The 19967-nt window shown below is 41.7% G+C and overlaps 1 long non-coding RNA gene across 1 annotated transcript; it reads left to right on the top strand.

Moving 5' to 3' along the window:
• Positions 1-241: 241 nt before the first annotated feature.
• LOC129779139 (uncharacterized) lies at positions 242-1287 on the top strand. The gene is made up of 3 exons (XR_008743572.1): positions 242-423; positions 491-603; positions 675-1287. It is a non-coding gene; the product is annotated as an uncharacterized LOC129779139 (long non-coding RNA).
• Positions 1288-19967: the final 18680 nt, after the last annotated feature.

The following is a 19967-nucleotide window of genomic DNA, read 5'->3' as shown; positions in this document are numbered from 1 at the left end:
AGAACGTATTGCTATATTACATAAAATATATGTATTACAAAAAATGTTTATTTTCATTCATAATTTTTATTTTGTATATGTGTTAATTGCACCTAAAAATTTATTTTTACTGCCACTTCCCAAAAGCAAAACACGAAACTAAATACCATCAACGCGAATTGACAGTTGTTTGTCATGTCTGTTAGTATTAGTACGATTCAGGCAATTTTTCGTCCCATGTATTAGTATGTGTGTGCTATTGACGTTTGTTCATTTTGAAATCATTTCAAAAGTTGCAAGTGATATGGATGCCGAAAATTATATTTCGCTTTATTTCGCTGCTGTAGAACAAGTGAAGTGATGCAAATTTCTGCTCAAAGCGAAGCAATGGTCACAGGCGCACGAGGTCATCATGGAGTGTTTTGCCATGGATTGTGTTCAACGGTGGGTAATGTCAGCGACAAATTATTCATAATTCATTGATTAACTTCTGTTTTTGTTTTGCTCACAGAAAACTTCCATCATTTAAATTCGATACTGAACGAGTTCTAGAATGTCAAACAAATTTTCAACTGTTCCATCAAGGGGCAGATTTCGAGCGACTTCATCCAGCTGAATATGAAGGTGAGTGTTTGTTAACTTGAACACACCAAAATAGTTTCTCTTCTAATATTCTTATTCGGTATTTCATACAGTTCAACCTGACCCGGAACGCGATCGACGAAGAGGTGGTTAAAGCTTAGCTTGAGGAATTCAAGACCAAACTGTCCGATCTGTGCTCGGTGATCAAGATGTTTCCCTGCCCGACGCTGAAGCATCGACTCTGTCAGAACGCAATCACCCAGCTATTGGTCATCCGCTATGCGTTGATGCAAAATGCGCTCGAAAAGCTGCTTCTGCCCCAGGAATACGTCCTCGAGAAATTGCGGCTGAGCGCGTTTCTGGACGAGGATCCGCGGAAGCAGCGATGAATAGCGTTTGAAAGAAATGTATGATGTAATTTTAATCGCAAAGCAATATTACTACAATGCTGAAACAAAAAAAAAAAAACACTCTAGAATAAATGGATGGGTACACATCCTTTCGTACGCAAATTTCAAGATGATCACAGGAAGTGAACAGATAATACATATAAATAAGTAGTGCCCCTGGCTTGTTAGGCAATGTTATTATAATTGGCTCATAAAAAATTGTTCATTTTTATCTAACTATCTGAGACTGTTAAAAAAGTATGTGGCAACAGAGCGTGTGAAATAAATCATGCTGTTTGTGTAGGCAGAATGCGACAGGAAAAACAAAAGAAAAAAAGGATTTCACTATCGAGAGAAAAAACTCAGAGACGCGTGCTACACGAGAAAAAGGAACAACTTATGATTTTTATTTGACGTTTTGTTATTACATTGATTGATACCTGACGAGACTATTGTCCAAGGTATAAAAAGCAAAGGTAGCATGTTTTATTCTCTACGTCGCAAAGTGCGAGGGATGACACAGTGGTTATTCTATTCCCACACTCCTCCTGAATTACCACTATGACGACAATCCAAGTCGGTTGACAAACACCTGGTACATCGACGGTCCCAAAGGCTTGGTAAAGCCATCGGCAATCATCTCATGGGAAGGGCAGTATGTTAGTACGATGATCTTGCGCTCACACAACTCCCGGATGAAGTGGCTCTTGGTCTCGATGTGTTTCACTCTACCACTTGCACGTTCTGCCTTGGCGAAACAAATACACCCCTGGTTGTCCTCGAACAGGGTTGTCGCTTCGTCTTGGGGTTCACCTAGGTCTTTCAGCAAGCGCCTGATCCAAATACCTTCCTGACACGCTATGGTTAGCGCATTGTACTCCGCTTCAAGCGATGAAAGGGCTACGGAGTCTTGACCCTTGCTGGTCCAGCTGATTGGGCCTCCACCGAAGAAAAATACTATACCGGAAGTCGATCTTCTTGTCCGCTGGTCGCCCGCCCAATCTGAATCCGAGTATCCGACCAGTTTCCAGGCTTCTCCGGAATTGAACTTCAGTTTCCAGGACTTGGTACTGCTCAAGTACTGGAGGACCCGTTTGGCAGCGGCCCAATCACTATGATTCGGTTCATTTACTTTTCTGCCCAACAATCCTACGTTGATGGATACGTCCGGACGAGCATTCACCGCCAAATAGAGCAATGCTCCAACTAGACTACGGTAACGTGTTGCATCGGGGAACAGCTTGCTATCACCGTTGATGGTGGTATAGCCGGGGTTCATAGGCGTTTTTACGGGTGCTGCATCCTTCATCCCGAACTTGGAGACTAGTTGCTCGATATACGAAGTTAGCCGCAACGAATAAGAACCGTCTTCACGTTCAATCTCGAATCCCAAAAAGAACCGCACCGGGCCGAGATCGGTAATGTCAAACTTGGCTCGGAGATCTCCGTACACTCGGTCGATTTCGTCCTGATTCGTACATCCTATTATCAAATCGTCCACATATACCAAAATATACACTGCGATGGTTCCGCTTCGCTGCACATAGAGACAAGAGTCCGAACTACACGGTTGAAATCCGAGGTCACGAAGTACAGCATCCAAAGCTTTGTTCCAGCATCTCGCGGATTGACGCAGACCGTAGATGCTTTTATTCAGCCTGCATACTAACTCCTCCTGTCCGCTTGTCGCAAAACCCGGCGGCTGACGCATATACAATTCTTCATTTACAGTACCGTTCAAATAGGCTGTTTTAACGTCATATTGCTTCAAAACTAGCTCGTTCTTCCCTGCAACGGCCAGCAATGCGCGCAGCGTCGTTTGTCGTGTTACCGGGGCGAAGACTTCGGTGTAATCCACACCAAACCGTTGTGTATACCCTTGGGCTACGATGCGGGCCTTATGTTTTACCACTCTTCCAGTTACATCACGTTTGAGTTTGAAAACCCATTTTGCACCTATCACTTTCTTCCCGATCGGCAAACTCACGAGTTCCCACGTACCGTTGAGTTCATGAGCATTTATTTCGTCCTTCATAGCACTATTCCACTCCGGTATGGCCAAAGCCTGCCGGTAATCATCTGGCTCTTCATCGTGACACGCAAGTCCTACCACATAATTGTTGAAACGTTCCGGTAGAACTCCGCGAGTTTGTCGATCAGATCTTCTCAAACACTGTTGTCCATGGTTTAGTTCATCTTCTTCATTGTCATCTTCAAAACCACGAAAGTCACTTTCATATGTGCCATTGGCATCTTCGTACATCGATTCATCGTTTTCTTCTTCAATCACTTCTTCGTTCATTAATTCACCGTTTTCTTCTTCTTCACGTTGACCAGGATTTATTATCACTTCACTTTCATTATCAGCTTCTTCTTTCTCAGGAACATCCGCCTGCTCTCGCCTCTCAGGGCTGGTCAGCTCCGATTCGTTTTTCAGCTCAATGAAACGTGCATCGCGACTAATCCAAATCCGATCTGTCTCGCGATCGAGAAACCGAAATCCTTTATGGTGATCCGAATAGCCGACGAACAGGAGTTTCTTCGCCTTCGGGTCGAACTTCTTTCGTTTGTTGTCCGGAATGTGCACGTATGCATCACACCCAAATACTCTGAATCGAGTCAAGTCCGGCTTCGATCCAGTCCACATCTCGTAAGGTGTACGATCTACGACACGGGAAGGCATTCGATTCTGAATGTATGCAGCCGTCAGCACCGCCTCTCCCCAGTATCGCTTTGGCAAATTTGCGTCCAAGAGCATGCAGTTTGCCATTTCTTGGAGAGAACGGTTCTTCCGTTCCGCTATCCCGTTCTGTTGGGGCGAGTAGGGAACCGTAAACTGCGTCTCAATGCCTTCCTCCTTGTAGAAGTTCTGCAATTCACGTCCGGTGTATTCACCTCCCCCGTCTGATCGGATGGCCCGAGGTTTCCGGCCGAAAACGTTTGTCGTCCATCTGACATACTCACGTATCTTCTCCGCTGCCTCTGCCTTCGATTTCAGGAGATACACCACGCAAAATCTGCTAAAATCGTCGATTATCGTCATCAAGTATTTGTTGCTGCTCGGGGTCGAATTTTCCATCGGTCCGCATAGATCAGTGTGGACCAGATCTAGCGGCTGCTTGGATTTACGCTCTGTCATGGCTGGGAAAGGGCTCCGCGCCAGCTTTCCAAGAAGACAACACTCACAAACGACCCGTTGGCCGCAGTCCTTGATGTCCAATCCACTGGCCAAGTCGTTCGCTTTGATGGCATTCATGACACTCGCATCTCGGTGGCCAAATCGTCTATGCCAAGTGTGCTGGCATCGATCATTGTGGTTTCCAACCACCACCGCCTTGCATTGCTCTGCCATCTTCAGTTTATACTGATTACCAACCGTTTCTCCTACCGCAACCGCGGTGCCATCAGCCGATCGTATTTCACAGGAATCTACCTTAAAAATCACCGCAAAACCTTTCAGTGCCAACTTCCGGACGGAGACTAGACCGCCCTCCAGCGACGGTACGTATAGAACGTTCTCCAACGTGATTGCGATGCGCTTACCTTCACCATCTACACCGAGCACGACACCATTGCCACATCCAGCTGACTTCGTTTTTGTACCGTCAGCAAGTGTGATATCCACAATGACATCCCTTCTCAATTCACTGAAAAATTTACGGTCGTTTGTCATGTGGCACGTACAGCCACTGTCCACCGTCCAGGAATTTGGAATCGCTCCTCCTGCGATGAAACAAACGGCACCGTACACCGTGCTTGAACTTGTCGATGGCTGCTCCGAAGATGGGGCCACCGGTTTTTGTATCGCCTGAACCTGCTTCGCCTCCTGATCGCTGGGCTTGTTCGTGGATTGGCTCGCGTTCTCCTCCTTCTTCGCTGCCAGAAACTTCCGGCAATTGTTCCGCAGATGGCCGGGCATGTTGCAATAAAAACATTTTCGCTTCTCGCCCTTCGGCTTAGCTGCTACTTTGAGAGCACGCTCACCGCTTCCTCCTGACTGGCCCGCACGCTTTTGGCATTCATCGCGCAGCCTAGCCATGACCAAATCCATCGTTAAATCCTCCTGTGGACGGTTCTCTAGAGAGGTGACGAAACTACTAAACGATGGGGGCAAGCTCCGCAACATCATTATGATTCGCAGCAGCTCACTCAATTCCACCCCCGCACAATCCAGACGCTCGTAGAGCAATTCAGTTTCTTCGACGTGTTTCTCCACATCACCGCTTTCGCTCAGGTTCAAGGAGCACAGCTGTTGCAACAGCATCGCCTGATTGCCGATGGTGGCCTTCTCGTGATACGTTTTAAGGTTATGCCACATTTCCTTCGCCGACGTTGCCTTCTTGACGAACCTCAACTGGCTGTCCTCGACGAACAAGGCGATTGTGGTCCGGGCCTTGCGGTCATCCTTGACCCATTTCTCCCGCACCTCCGCTAGATCGACCTCCTCCGGCTTTGCTTGGTCGATCACGTACCACACCTCTTCCCGCTCCAACATCGTCATCATGCGGTATTTCCAGCAAGCATAATTATTGCCGTTCAACTTGGCAAACGTAACCTTCAAATCGGTCATCTTTTCTCGTTCTACGCAGCACTATCAAACCGTCGGAAAAACGCGATCTTCCGGAAAAAAAAAACAGTTTTCTCACAAAACGTCCTCTTTTTCGACACTGGGCCTATAACCTGTAGGCAGAATGCGACAGGAAAAACAAAAGAAAAAAAGGATTTCACTATCGAGAGAAAAAACTCAGAGACGCGTGCTACACGAGAAAAAGGAACAACTTATGATTTTTATTTGACGTTTTGTTATTACATTGATTGATACCTGACGAGACTATTGTCCAAGGTATAAAAAGCAAAGGTAGCATGTTTTATTCTCTACGTCGCAAAGTGCGAGGGATGACACAGTGGTTATTCTATTCCCACAGTTTGTGTATTTTTTTTTATTAAATCGTTTATTTTTACAGGCTCAGTTACATAAGTTTAAAGGAGCCAAACTCCTGACTGTATTGTTACAAGTATATATAAACATTTTTCCTTAATTCTAATGTTAATGGTGTAGAAAACCGATTACTCACGGTCTACTCGAGTTTAGAAGGGTGACATATTTTCTTCAGGAAAAGGAAGGGATAAAAGGATATGTTGACAATGTTCACTCTCACATTCACACTCACATTCATTACACTCAATTCTTAAGCCTGTCTTATATCTAATATGTTTTTACATTTCACCTTATTCTATTGTTAATAAGAAGGGATTTGATTTCTCGCGAAGGAAAAGGAAAAGGAGAATATAAGGATATAAGGACAATCAGACACGAAGATCGATAACTTTTAGGAAGACATATATTTGGGACATGTAATCAAGGTCTAAACTAGCCAACACATGTTTGTGTATGATTAGAAATAAAATAAATTAGTGAGTGAATGAGTACACAGCAACTGGACAAAAGTTAGTTTTTGTAATACTGTTGATGACAGCCAAGTCTTTTGTCCAGTAAGTTTTTCATGTTCATTTATCATTGCAAATTTACGTTGCCGTCGTTGTGAGAATCATTGTAAAACGAGATGCGCCTAAGATGAACGTGTGCGCTCTGCAAATTACGGAAAAGGTTTGCGAACGTATTTTGAAATGGGGCGGAAAGGTTTATTACACCTTTGACCGCTCTGACGGTACTTATCGGTAAAAACACCGTCCTGATGTGCGCCTGCGAGGCCTGCACTCACTTTGGCCGTGCCAAACTTCGACATTCATATGTACTTTCCAAGAAACGCAAATTTGAGCAGGCTCGTGGTTGCAGCAGCAGCTGTGGTTTCAAGATTTTTCATATGCAATCTGTTCATGACCCATCCCCAAAAGGCACATCATGAGAGGGTGCTCACAAACAATGGTGGGAATTCAGAAAACACGGGTTCGATCAGCTCGGTGCAGCTGTACCACAGGTAATAAGAACAAGGTACAGATGCTTGATCTTCGCTCACTCATATGCGATCGGGAAGCGAAAGATGCGCAAGGGAATTGGGGAGTTCACCGCTGCCGATAGCGATCGAGAACATCGCACAGATATGCGATCAGCAAAGCGTAAGCGGAAATGATTTTATTATTCTGCCGAGCAGATACGTCCGAATCGTTCACTATGGAATCAACAATAAATTAAATATTTTATCGGATGTTTTGTTAAATGAATACAAGTTGTAATGTTGTGAAACTGTACATTGTGAATATAAGTTTTATATACCTAGTGTTTTCATGTGAATATATGTAGTTCTACCAGAACTGTATTTTGAATGAAGAGAAGGATTCTTTGATGTTTGTGCCGGTTGTTCCGCCGTTTTGTATTTACTGTCGACATTGCGTGGAGTGCAGTTCGAGTTTTTGTTCGCCGATAGCAACTTGTGGTGGGGAAAATAATTTCCCCATACAATGTTGGCAGCTGGAAATTGTGGGCTGTCGAATTGAGCCAGCCACCTAACAGCAATCAGTTGTATGTAGCAGAAATATTTGCAGCAATGTTCACCTGTCAAACCACTGTATAAACAAATGCATGTATGTGTATGTGAAAGATGTACGGTTTTGTATAGCGCGAGGTCTCTTTCACATTGTTATCCGGTTATCCGTCCAAACCCAGCGGCGCTTTTTGAAACCGGTCCGGCAGAAACCGGATAATGTGTAATCGCCCTTACATCTAACGTATTTTGCCTGAAATGCGCAGCCTACCCTTCTATACACACCGCACCAATGCGACGTAGCCCTGCCATTCATATTTCGCCCGTTTTGAGGTTTGTCCCAATCCGCAGCATGAGTTCTCGGCCTCTCTCGTATTCGGACTGTGGTGAAGGTAAGTCGTGTTCTCTGCGACTGATATCTGAAGCATCTCCAAAATGGCTGGTGTTTGAGTGGCTCAACTCTCACACTATGACAGATTTTAACATTTTTGTTTCTCAACATTTATCTATACAGTAAAACCAGTGCGATTTTTTTGGTGCGACTGTTTGTGTTTGTGTTTTGTGTTTTTTTGCTTTGATATGTATTTTATCGTTCTACATAGGGACTGTGTTAGTTAAATCCCATTCTCATGTTTTGTTTTTGTCTTGTTTTTTAAGGTGTTAGTAGGAGCTTATTGACAGGAGCAAAGAGTTGATTTGATGATCTGCGCAAGTGAGTAGGCCGCTTATGAAAGTGAAAAAAGGGAATCGAATGTTGACCACTTGACCAATCGATCTGCTTCGAGCTCCTCTATAGAAGCAAAGCAAGACGATACGCACAAATTCTACTACGTCTGATTCCTTTTTTTTGCAAAATTTGATAAAGAACCACCACATGTGCAAAAATATTCGCAAAAAGTTTTAACAAGAATATAGTGTTGAACTCAAGCATGAATACGCGAGGACATCTGGATGTAGTAAAAGTTTCAGCATCAAAGACACTGTCGCCAAGGTAAATCTCACCCAAACATTCATTGATAGGTGCATAATTCAAATAATCTATTTTTGGAATGTTCTCTGCGTTTTGACGACTGCGAGAGAAATGCCGCAAGAGATGAGATCATATTGAAAAACCTTGACATTTTCTTGTTATTTGTGCACGAGTGAGGCAAAACCAAGTTCAATACGTGAGCGCGACAGTGAATATATCCAGTGAATAACCGTTGTTTCACCAGTGATTGCACACCAGATTTATCTCTGGATGTTCGGATGGGGTAAAAAAAACGTCCAAATAGCAGCTAACTCGCAGCTTCAAAGCTGTAATGTATCGTGTATATTCATGGTTCACAATATACAAAGTTTTCACTTACATTTTCGTTTTGTTCTTCGTTTTATCCGAACACTTCTTTTGTAAATCCTCTTGATTAGTGACTACTAAATGACCTGTGGTTTCGTAACACTGGACATTACAGTAGCGCCATCATAGCTCTAGGCCACAATTTTGTCAGCATTAAGACCAAAGTACGCAGCTATTTCATCCACATGTCCGGCCAATGCAGCGGAGGTTTTGAAACGTAAGCAGACATACGTGTACTATATGTACCGGGTTCAAGTTGTCGAATGAACAAAATCGATAAAAACGCTCGAATTTTAATTCGAGCCACACATCAACGAAGAATACCACCACATCCACAGAAATCATGAATGAATTTGTTCGTTTTTTTAATTCGCATCATGCACGCTCAGGGTGTTTGGTGCTGTGTACTCTCGCGGTATCGTGCCCTCTCTCAAATTTTAATGACGTCTGGAATAGAAAGAGAAACAGATAGGGAAACGATGACAACCACAAACAAACAGTGACGGATGGTGGTGAGTATTTTCCATCGTTTGCATCGGTTTTGTTCAGCAGAAATTTTGAACCGAAAACGTCATTTTTACGCAAGGCGGCGCATTAGTAGAAGTGATCGTTTCTTACGTAGTTGACTGTGTTTGCCCTGTGTTTGGATAACGGCGGGTTGAGATGAATGGTTTGAACCCGGTAGTCATTACTGCCATTCATATTTCGCCCGTTTTGAGGTTTGTCCCGGCCCTGCATCATTCAACCCAATCACGCAGCATGAGTTCTCGGCCTCTTTCGTATTCGGACTGTGGTGAAGGTAAGTCGTGTTCTCTGCGACTGATATCTGAAGCATCTCCAAAATGGCTGGTGTTTGAGTGGCTCAACTCTCACACTATGACAGATTTTAACATTTTTGTTTCTCAACATTTATCTATACAGTAAAACCAGTGCGATTTTTTTGGTGCGACTTTTTGTGTTTTGTGTTTTTTTGCTTTGATATGTATTTTATCGTTCTACATAGGGACTGTGTTAGTTAAATCCCATTCTCATGTTTTGTTTTTGTCTTGTTTTTTAAGGTGTTAGTAGGAGCTTATTGACAGGAGCAAAGAGTTGATTTGATGATCTGCGCAAGTGAGTAGGCCGCTTATGAAAGTGAAAAAAGGGAATCGAATGTTGACCACTTGACCAATCGATCTGCTTTGAGCTCCTCTATAGAAGCAAAGCAAGACGATACGCACAAATTCTACTACGTCTGATTCCTTTTTTTGCAAAATTTGATAAAGAACCACCACATGTGCAAAAATATTCGCAAAAAGTTTTAACAAGAATATAGTGTTGAACTCAAGCATGAATACGCGAGGACATCTGGATGTAGTAAAAGTTTCAGCATCAAAGACACTGTCGCCAAGGTAAATCTCACCCAAACATTCATTGATAGGTGCATAATTCAAATCATCTATTTTTGGAATGTTCTCTGCGTTTTGACGACTGCGAGAGAAATGCCGCAAGAGATGAGATCATATTGAAAAACCTTGACATTTTCTTGTTATTTGTGCACGAGTGAGGCAAAACCAAGTTCAATACGTGAGCGCGACAGTGAATATATCCAGTGAATAACCGTTGTTTCACCAGTGATTGCACACCAGATTTATCTCTGGATGTTCGGATGGGGTAAAAAAAACGTCCAAATAGCAGCTAACTCGCAGCTTCAAAGCTGTAATGTATCGTGTATATTCATGGTTCACAATATACAAAGTTTTCACTTACATTTTCGTTTTGTTCTTCGTTTTATCCGAACACTTCTTTTGTAAATCCTCTTGATTAGTGACTACTAAATGACCTGTGGTTTCGTAACACTGGACATTACAGTAGCGCCATCATAGCTCTGGGCCACAATTTTGTCAGCATTAAGACCAAAGTACGCAGCTATTTCATCCACATGTCCGGCCAATGCAGCGGAGGTTTTGAAACGTAAGCAGACATACGTGTACTATATGTACCGGGTTCAAGTTGTCGAATGAACAAAATCGATAAAAACGCTCGAATTTTAATTCGAGCCACACATCAACGAAGAATACCACCACATCCACAGAAATCATGAATGAATTTGTTCGTTTTTTTAATTCGCATCATGCACGCTCAGGGTGTTTGGTGCTGTGTACTCTCGCGGTATCGTGCCCTCTCTCAAATTTTAATGACGTCTGGAATAGAAAGAGAAACAGATAGGGAAACGATGACAACCACAAACAAACAGTGACGGATGGTGGTGAGTATTTTCCATCGTTTGCATCGGTTTTGTTCAGCAGAAATATTGAACCGAAAACGTCATTTTTACGCAAGGCGGCGCATTAGTAGAAGTGATCGTTTCTTACGTAGTTGACTGTGTTTGCCCTGTGTTTGGATAACGGCGGGTTGAGATGAATGGTTTGAACCCGGTAGTCATTACTGCTTATTTCGTGGCGCTAAGGCCGTGTTACGCGCGGATTGGGGTGTATTCAAATGTAATTATCAAATTATATTCTTCATGGTGGGTTTGAGTGTGAAATAATATACATTTTATTCTGAGATTGTCTACCTGTCCTAAAAGCAGTTTGAACAGGCGGGCGAGACGCCTCTGGGCCAAATGTTCTACAAAAAAGTGTTATTACTGAAATCCAGAAAAAGACAAAAAAAAACAAGAAGTGGGTTATATCTGTGATATTACCGCAAGGGAGACGTAGGACTACCGTTGGATCGGTAATCATTTATTTGAAATTGCATCTGAATCAATTCTTAATTAATGAATGAATGAATATTTTGAAAGATTGCTGAAAGTTTTTCTTTTTAGTGTGTGGCAGGATGAGTATAAGTATGGAAATGTTTTTGACGTAGGACTACGTCTAACCGGAAGATATAGGGGGTGAATTGGAAATCTAGGCACTGAACAAGTAGGAAAAAATGCAAGATTTGGAACGCTTATAACTCGAGCATTTCTCAATAGATCGCGAACGTTTTTGCATCAATTGATAGAAAATATATCTACGCATCTATCATAACGAATAACATTTCATTTTTCTTGAGATAAATAATTGAATAATTGTGAAATATCAAGCATTGTCAAAATGCACTATGTGCCCATTTTTGATTGGTCCATTTTGTGTTCCTCAAATCGTACCGACCAAAACGGGCAACCAACGGCAGCAGCGAAATAGAATGAAGCACGATGGGAAAGGAAAAAGAAAAAAATGAACGAAACATTGGTCGCAGTCTCACACATGCGTAATTCTCGAGCCAGCCAGTCAGCTTAAAAATCCCCGCTCCGCTGCCGTAACGATCATTCTCGTTCAAACCGTACACCACATCGGTTCGCATCACAACACATCAACAAACCAACCCAAGCAGCCATGTCTGGACATGGTAAAGGGGTAAAAGTGAAGGGAAATGCAAAATCCCGCTCGAACCGTGTTGATCTGGAGTTCCCCGCAAGGGTAGCTAGGCCGAGCGCGTTAGTACCAGTGCACCAGTCCACCTAGCCGGCGTTATATAGTTTCGGCCGCCGAAGTGATCGAGTTAGCAAAGCTGCTCGTGACGATAAGAAAACCCGCATTCGGAACAGAACACATTCGGTTCGGTGGACATCAAGACAATAGGCGAGTGGCGAGTGGCAAACGCAATCGCAAAACGGCATCAGGTAGCAGAAGAAAAAAGTTTGTTCTTTATACAAACTTATCGAAATGGTTTTTTTCAAAACCACGAGTACTAAGTTTTCTAAATTGGAACCATTCCATTAAACAAGGCGCTTTTCAGGGCCATTAAACCTTCCAAAACAGAGTTTAGGAAATACAGTTCAATGTTTTCTAAAACATTATCACTGTTCCACTGTCATCGCAAATGTTCAATTACAGGTTAAAATCGCCTCCAATGCGACACTGAGTGGCGCTTCGGCACGTCGCATTGAATGTAATTTACTGTACAACATGTCACAAAGCTGGATGGGAAGAAATTTTCCAACTGTGAAAGCTGTGGCGAGTGGCAACAAATCGCTAAACAGGAAGGTTCAGCCGAACAAGATGGGGATATCGAGTGATAACAAAACAATAAACTCTTTAGATTGAAGATAATTTTGTGATCCTGAAAAGGACCCTTGTGAATCCAACGAGCGAACAAATCGTAATGAATGTACTTTTTTGCCATCGCTCCATTTTAACGCTCATTCGTTCGTCTCGTTGGACTCGCCCCTCTGGCTGAGTCTGCCGATTTATCTCTATCCTGTGAGTGTGTACCGCTAGAGTATAAAACACGCGGACCCCAAAAAAATATCTTATTTTCTTTCAAACCGTAAACCCGTGTGGTTGTACGGCGTCGGCATCGTGGACGTAACAAAGGAGGACAAGTTAAGGGAAAGGCAAAGTCTCACTCGAACCGTGCAGGTCTCCAGTTCCCTGTTGGTCGCATTCACTGATTGCTCCGCAAGGGTAACTAGGCCGAACGGATTGGTGCCGGAGCACCAGTATACCTAACAGTGATTATAGAGTTTCGGCCGTCGGAGTGCTCGAGTTGGCTTGCAAAGCTGCTCACGACAATCAGAAAACCCACATCAAGAACAGAGCAGCTTCGGTTCGGCGCTCATCAAGGCAACAATTAGTTTCAGTGAGTGGCAAAGTGTTTCTCCGGCACGTCGCATTAAATGTAATTTACTGAACAACATGTCACAAGCTGGATGGGAAGAAATTTTCCAACTGTGAAATCTGTGGCGAGTGGCAAACGCAATAGCAAAACAGGAAGGTTTAACCGAACAAGATGGGAATATCGAGTGATAACAAAAACACAACACCAAAGGTTCTTTTCAGAACCATCAACATATTCATAAAGAGTAAACAGTAAACTGATCCATTTTTCAGGTAGATTTTCAGGTTCACGTAGGAGAAGAAAATAAAACAACATATTTAAAATATATCTTTAACAAAAGCTGTCCCCTTTGTATAGTCCTACGTCACTCCGGTTATGTCCCCGACATTACCCACCCGTCTTTTTTTTATCTCAACAGTTTATTTTATTAGTCTCATTTAGCAATTCAGCTGTAACAGAGCCGAATTTATTCGTGTACATTTTTTAACTTAAGATAACTTTTGTTGTTTATTATACTGATAAACAGTAGCCGTTTAGGCGCAAAAGAATTCCTATTCTATCGATGCACAACACATGTCGCCTTTTTTCGGCGTAAGAATATTGCTATTGTTCGAATGTTCACTGTTGGGCTGTTCACAGCGGGACTGTTGATACGAGGCTTCCTTTGTTGCGTTATTAATAGTGCCAATTACCGATGCAGCAGACCGAAAATGTGAGCGGTAAGGGACTGGGATTACCGACACATAATGACTGTTGCGTGGACATAGTAGCTAGAATAACACACTAAGGGCATCCGCATCAATGCGTTGTTACAGACTTTTTGACAACCCTCACCATAACGCAGCAACCCCACTGGTGGTTGCGGTTCAGGTGTGGGAAATAGTAATCTGCCTCTCGGTGAATAGTGAGTTAACAAATTTGGCAACGCGATAGCAACCGAGCCAAGCGTTGCTATTTTCAACACACGTCAAACATCTGTTGTGGGTTTCATCACGGCAGTAGAACTTCATACAAATCACGCGTCGAAAAGTGTCTCCTTTTACACCGCTTGTTTACATCGACGAATATATTTTTTTCCACTATGTTTCGTAGGAGAGTGTATGCATACTGACCGATTTCTACTACGAGGTGTTTAATGAAGGATGAAAGGTGGGAATGTTTATGTTTATATATGACTTATTGTACGATTTAATTGAATGCATAGAAGATGTCAACAAAAGTCACAGGAGGGTTGTATCCAAGACACGACCGCATAGTTGACGTAGGATTCCGTTAGGCTATCTGGTGCATGTTGATTTTGGATAAATTGTATAACTCTTCGATAATGATTTGGGTCCGTTTTGTCTGGTTGTTAGGTACTGTTTGTTCACTCCACCAGTGTCCATAACCGAGTGATAATGATAGAAGGATGGTGATCAGTCATTAGATAGTGCGTATCACGTACCAAAGCCGCCCTCTGTATTCCTGAACGAGATGGTTCCTGTGTAATGTATGGATGAAATAAAGAAAAAAAAGCCTCATCAATCATCATCGAACACAAGTTTTCTCACTAGAAAAAAGTGTTACTTTAGTATAGAGAAAATATATTTGAAATGGAAAAGGTAATTTCATTTATTTTTTTTATAATTTTTTTTTTATAATTTTTTTTCTGAGTGTTTATTCAACCCATTTTCTTTTCGCTTTAAACCCAACGGAACACTATGCTACATGCCTCAAGGCAAATTTCAATTGAGCTAACAGCACCCAATACGATATATAGAGCATATGTGAAATCACTTTTTCGAATACTCCTTCATTTTTCCAATTTTGCTCGTCGCAAGAACTTTCCTTGGGAGAAAAAAAAATCGTTTCATATTTCAAGTCATTTTAACACAATAGTTACCATGTACAATTTTACGCTTACAGTTCTGCTAAAAGTTTCAAAATACATGATCGGTCATTGATATGAAATTTCACGAAGCAACCAACATAAAAGTTCCAAATTTTAATTTTATTTATATTCCATCTAGCATAAGTTCTATTCAGCTCATTGAAACATCATTCTTTAATCTACCCATCGAAAGATTCTTATTGGAACGAAAATAACAAAAAAAAAACAGGAAGTGGGTTATATCTATGGTATAACCGCAAGGGTGACGTAGGACTCTCGTTGATATAGAGATCATTTGTATGAAGTTGAATCTGAATTCATTCTGAATGAATGAATATTTGGAGAACTTCGAAAACGAGAGCGTTACGTTGGAGGCACAAGGTTTTATGTTAACTTTATTTCATAAAAACGTGACCTGTTTTCTGATTTGACACCCTTAATGAAAGACGTAGTTCTACGTCAAAAAATAAATAAACAACTCTTGAACGAAATCGACGTTAAATTTACTTTATTCCAAGCATTCAACAATGTATGAATGTATCTTGTTGAAATTCTAACTGTTTGTGTTGCAATGAACTATAATCAGGGTGGACTTATAGAAGTTGGACAGAGTGTATACGGAAATTGTTGGAGGAAATGATCTTGTTTCGACTTGATCAATGGGCTGAAACGAATGTCCTACTCTCAGATACACAATATGGGTTCCGCAGGGGCCTGTCTTGCTCTCTTCAGAAATTCAAAGGTAAGAAACGTTAGTTCTAGCTTTGCGAATAAAACAATTTTCGAAAGAATATCGTCAAGATTGCTACTGAGCAGTGTTTTTATAATCTCCGATATTTTGCTCTTGGCAAATTCTGGCTTCGTATAGAACAATCGAAGTTCATTTCCTAAATTCACTTTGTCAAAATTAGAGAAACTCCGTGTTGAAGTGTTCAAATTTAAAATAAAAGCTTTGCCTATTGAGATCTGTCGTGTTTCCGTTTTGGAATCGTTAAAATTAAGCGACCGTTTCTTTTAACTTTACTCTAGAGACTGACGTTCCATCGAACTAGTGATACGCATCAGCCAAAGAGATATCCGATAATTGCTCATTTTTCGTATACTCTTTCGGACCAATGGTGCCAATGTTTCCCAATTTTCTTATTTATACTTCTCATGCATCTGGATTATTGTAAAAGACATTTGGCAACGCTGGTTCTTTTCACTCTTATATTATTTTCCTCTCCTTGTTTGTGGAGGAATATTCTCACGTCTTGCTCGTGTGTACGCGTAGTCCATGAATTAACTTTCACACAGAGCCAAAGCTTTACCATAGACCATGAGCAGATGAAACACAAGGATGTTATAATCGATTTAAATTTACATATACATATACCTATTTTAATTATTTAAGAATTTCTTCTCTTATCCTTATCTCATCTCCTACATTATCCCCCGCCTCTATACTACTGATAAATATAATGAAACCAAACCAAGGCTTTAAACATTAATCTGAATCTGGCAATATTCATTAATTCATTGAAACTTGGAAGGTATTGAAACACAAATAAATTTCCTTACTTGAACACAAACAATTGAATCAATTTTATTCCACTCAAAGTATCAGGTTGTTTCCAAGCCGACGAATTCATTTTCGTCCCACGATTACATACTGCATGGCCAATAGGTAACACCTATCCCACAACTTTCATGGCCAACGAAATCTTATACGTCCCACGATTACGTTTTGCATGACCGATAGGAGATACCTATCCCACGACTTCCATGGCCGACGAATTCATTTTCGTCCCACGATTACATATTGCATGGCCAATAGGAGATACCTATCCCACGACTTCCATGGCCGACGAATTCATTTTCGTCCCACGATAATATATTGCATGGCCAATAGGTAATACCTATCCCACGACTTCCATGGCCAACGAAATCTTATTCGTCCCACGATTACATTTACATGGCCGATAGGAGATACCTATCCCACGACTTCCATGGCCGACGAATTCATTTTCGTCCCACGATAACATATTGCATGGCCAATAGGTAATACCTATCCCACGACTTCCATGGCCAACGAAGTCTCATTCGTCCCACGATTACAATTGTATCATGTCCCACATTTTCAACATGGCCGATATTCTATTTAATGCAAGGCTGATAGGTGAAACCTATTCCACGACTTTCATGGCCGACGAATTAATTTTTCGTCCCACGATTTCAGTGAAATTACATGTCCCACGATTTCAACATGGCCGACATTATCACTTTTCAATTGCGTGGCTGATGGATTTTTCACATCCCACGATTTATATGGCTGACGAAAGAAAGATCTTTCGTCACACAACCAAGCAATTGCAAAGTTTTCCTTTTGCGTTCTATTCAATTTGCCACTTTATACTCACATAAAAAAACTGCTACCGACTGCGCCATTGTCGTGTTTCCGTTTTGGAATCGTTAAAATTAAGCGACCGTTTCTTTTAACTTTACTCTAGAGACTGACGTTCCATCGAACTAGTGATACGCATCAGCCAAAGAGATATCCGATAATTGCTCATTTTTCGTATACTCTTTCGGACCAATGGTGCCAATGTTTCCCAATTTTCTTATTTATACTTCTCATGCATCTGGATTATTGTAAAAGACATTTGGCAACGCTGGTTCTTTTCACTCTTATATTATTTTCCTCTCCTTGTTTGTGGAGGAATATTCTCACGTCTTGCTCGTGTGTATGCGTAGTCCATGAATTAACTTTCACACAGAGCCAAAGCTTTACCTTAGACCATGAGCAGATGAAACACAAGGATTTTATAATCGATTTAAATTTACATATACATATACCTATTTTAATTATTTAAGAATTTCTTCTCTTATCCTTATCTCATCTCCTACAAGATCAGCAAACCGTATATTCACATGTAAATTTCAGCATATTTTGCAATTCGATCTCCACTGCTGCTGCAACCTGCTGCATCCAAGCATGTTTCTCAGATAGCATTCAATTTTCGTTATTTCGAGATTTCTTGGAAATATCGGTGATTTCGTCTGCAACGAAATCAGCTTGTTTCACTTCCCGCGCGATCTGTTTTAATATGAGGGAACCAACAATTTCCACCAACTCATTTTGAATTGTGGCCGATGTTCCAGAAAATACTGCCCTAGTTTATAAAGTTTATAAAGTCAGAAAACGACATATCTCTCGTAGCCAAAAAGTAACACGTGTCCTTATCGCTCCCTCTTTTCACAGACGTTATGCTTTCATCGTGACCTCGGTAGCTCAGTCCTAAACTAATTCAATGAGGGTTTTCATGCCTTCTTTGTTTTTCCCACAATCAGATCTCCTCTTCCTCACGATGAGGAGAGGGGGTTCTGATTGAACCCACTAACGTGCCCTTCTCTTCTGCACAACTTCCAATGCACGAAGTCATTGTCAACATACTGGCAGTTTAGTTAATCAGAGCTTCAACACAATTTTATCAATCTTTGTGTAGATATACTACGCAATTCTGGTGCACTAACTGAAGTGCACTGACTGGGGAGAGCTTAAATAAATGGTAGACATAGAAACCAATATACGTAATTCTTGTGCACTAGCGGAAGTGTGCGGTCTGGAAGAGTAATTTTCATACTTTTCCTACAATTCTTTCCTTGAACTATAGTTTGTGCTAATAAGCATAGTAGGGGCGATTCGCATTTTTTTTTCTTTTAAATATTATGTTTCTAATTGTCTAAATACCATGAACAGCCTGTTCCAGGTCGTACCGAAGAGAGTTTTTCGTATTTGTCTATGCAGAAGAAATTCTCATGGTGGTTGTACAAACACGCACAAAATCCCACACATCAGGATGCACGCAGCTACCAAAGCTATTGGCCAAGAGTGTTTGAACTCTCTAAATAGGAGAACGGCCATATGATGACTTGTGGCTACAGACACCAGCGATTGCGTTTACGGATAGCCTAAGCGATCGCTTCAACAGCCACCTCACAGATGGCCATGAGCTAACGTGTTTGGGCGGAGACAAGCTCCTATAAACACTGGCACCACTTTACAACAAGGTACTACGGACTGTGTCCGGTCTACTGCCATTCACGCCAGCAGTCTTTGTGTGCGCTGAGGTGGAAGAACCCCCTTTCGAATTACTTATCGATTTCGCGAACTTATGCAATTTTTTTTTGCAAAAAACAGCGATAGAGAGGAAACACACCTCATCATCTTGCAGCGGGTGTCACACCCCAACCTTCCTACGTTGCAAAAACAAATTTGGTCTGGGGCTATGTACTCTATGCATTATGTTTATTGGCCCAAAGAAATGACCTGTGCAAAATTTCAGCTCAATCGAACATGAGTTAGGGGTGCTTCAAAGCAATCAAAATTTTGATTTTTTGAGTTCCAGAAGGTCGATTATCGGCCAAATTTTGTTTTTGAGCTAACACCAGAACTCGATGTTTTATGCATTTTAAAGTCATTTGACATCGAAACAGAAATTTTCGATTTTCCTAATTTCATGTACCTTATGCTCTATTAGCACACGTGTGGCTACCGTTGTGGCTAAGGAGGCCATTAAGTGTATTAGAGGGCCTGATCACGAACGTCACTTCACGGCGAAAACGAAGTGAATTGTATACAACGTAGTAGAATCCGGAAGAGTTCATCCGTCGTGACAACTTTGATGAACTCGGTGTTATTATGTATACCACGATACTGTCATGTCACTTGTGTTTTAGGTGGTGAAAGCTTGTCACGCGGAATGGGGTAAGTTTAATTTCGTATTTATTTAGCTTTT

The sequence above is a fragment of the Toxorhynchites rutilus genome, chromosome 1 (assembly GCF_029784135.1).
Source record: "Toxorhynchites rutilus septentrionalis strain SRP chromosome 1, ASM2978413v1, whole genome shotgun sequence".
NCBI lineage: Eukaryota > Metazoa > Arthropoda > Insecta > Diptera > Culicidae > Toxorhynchites > Toxorhynchites rutilus.
Note: the sequence above shows the minus strand (reverse complement) of the source record. Positions and strands in the feature narration are given on the sequence as shown.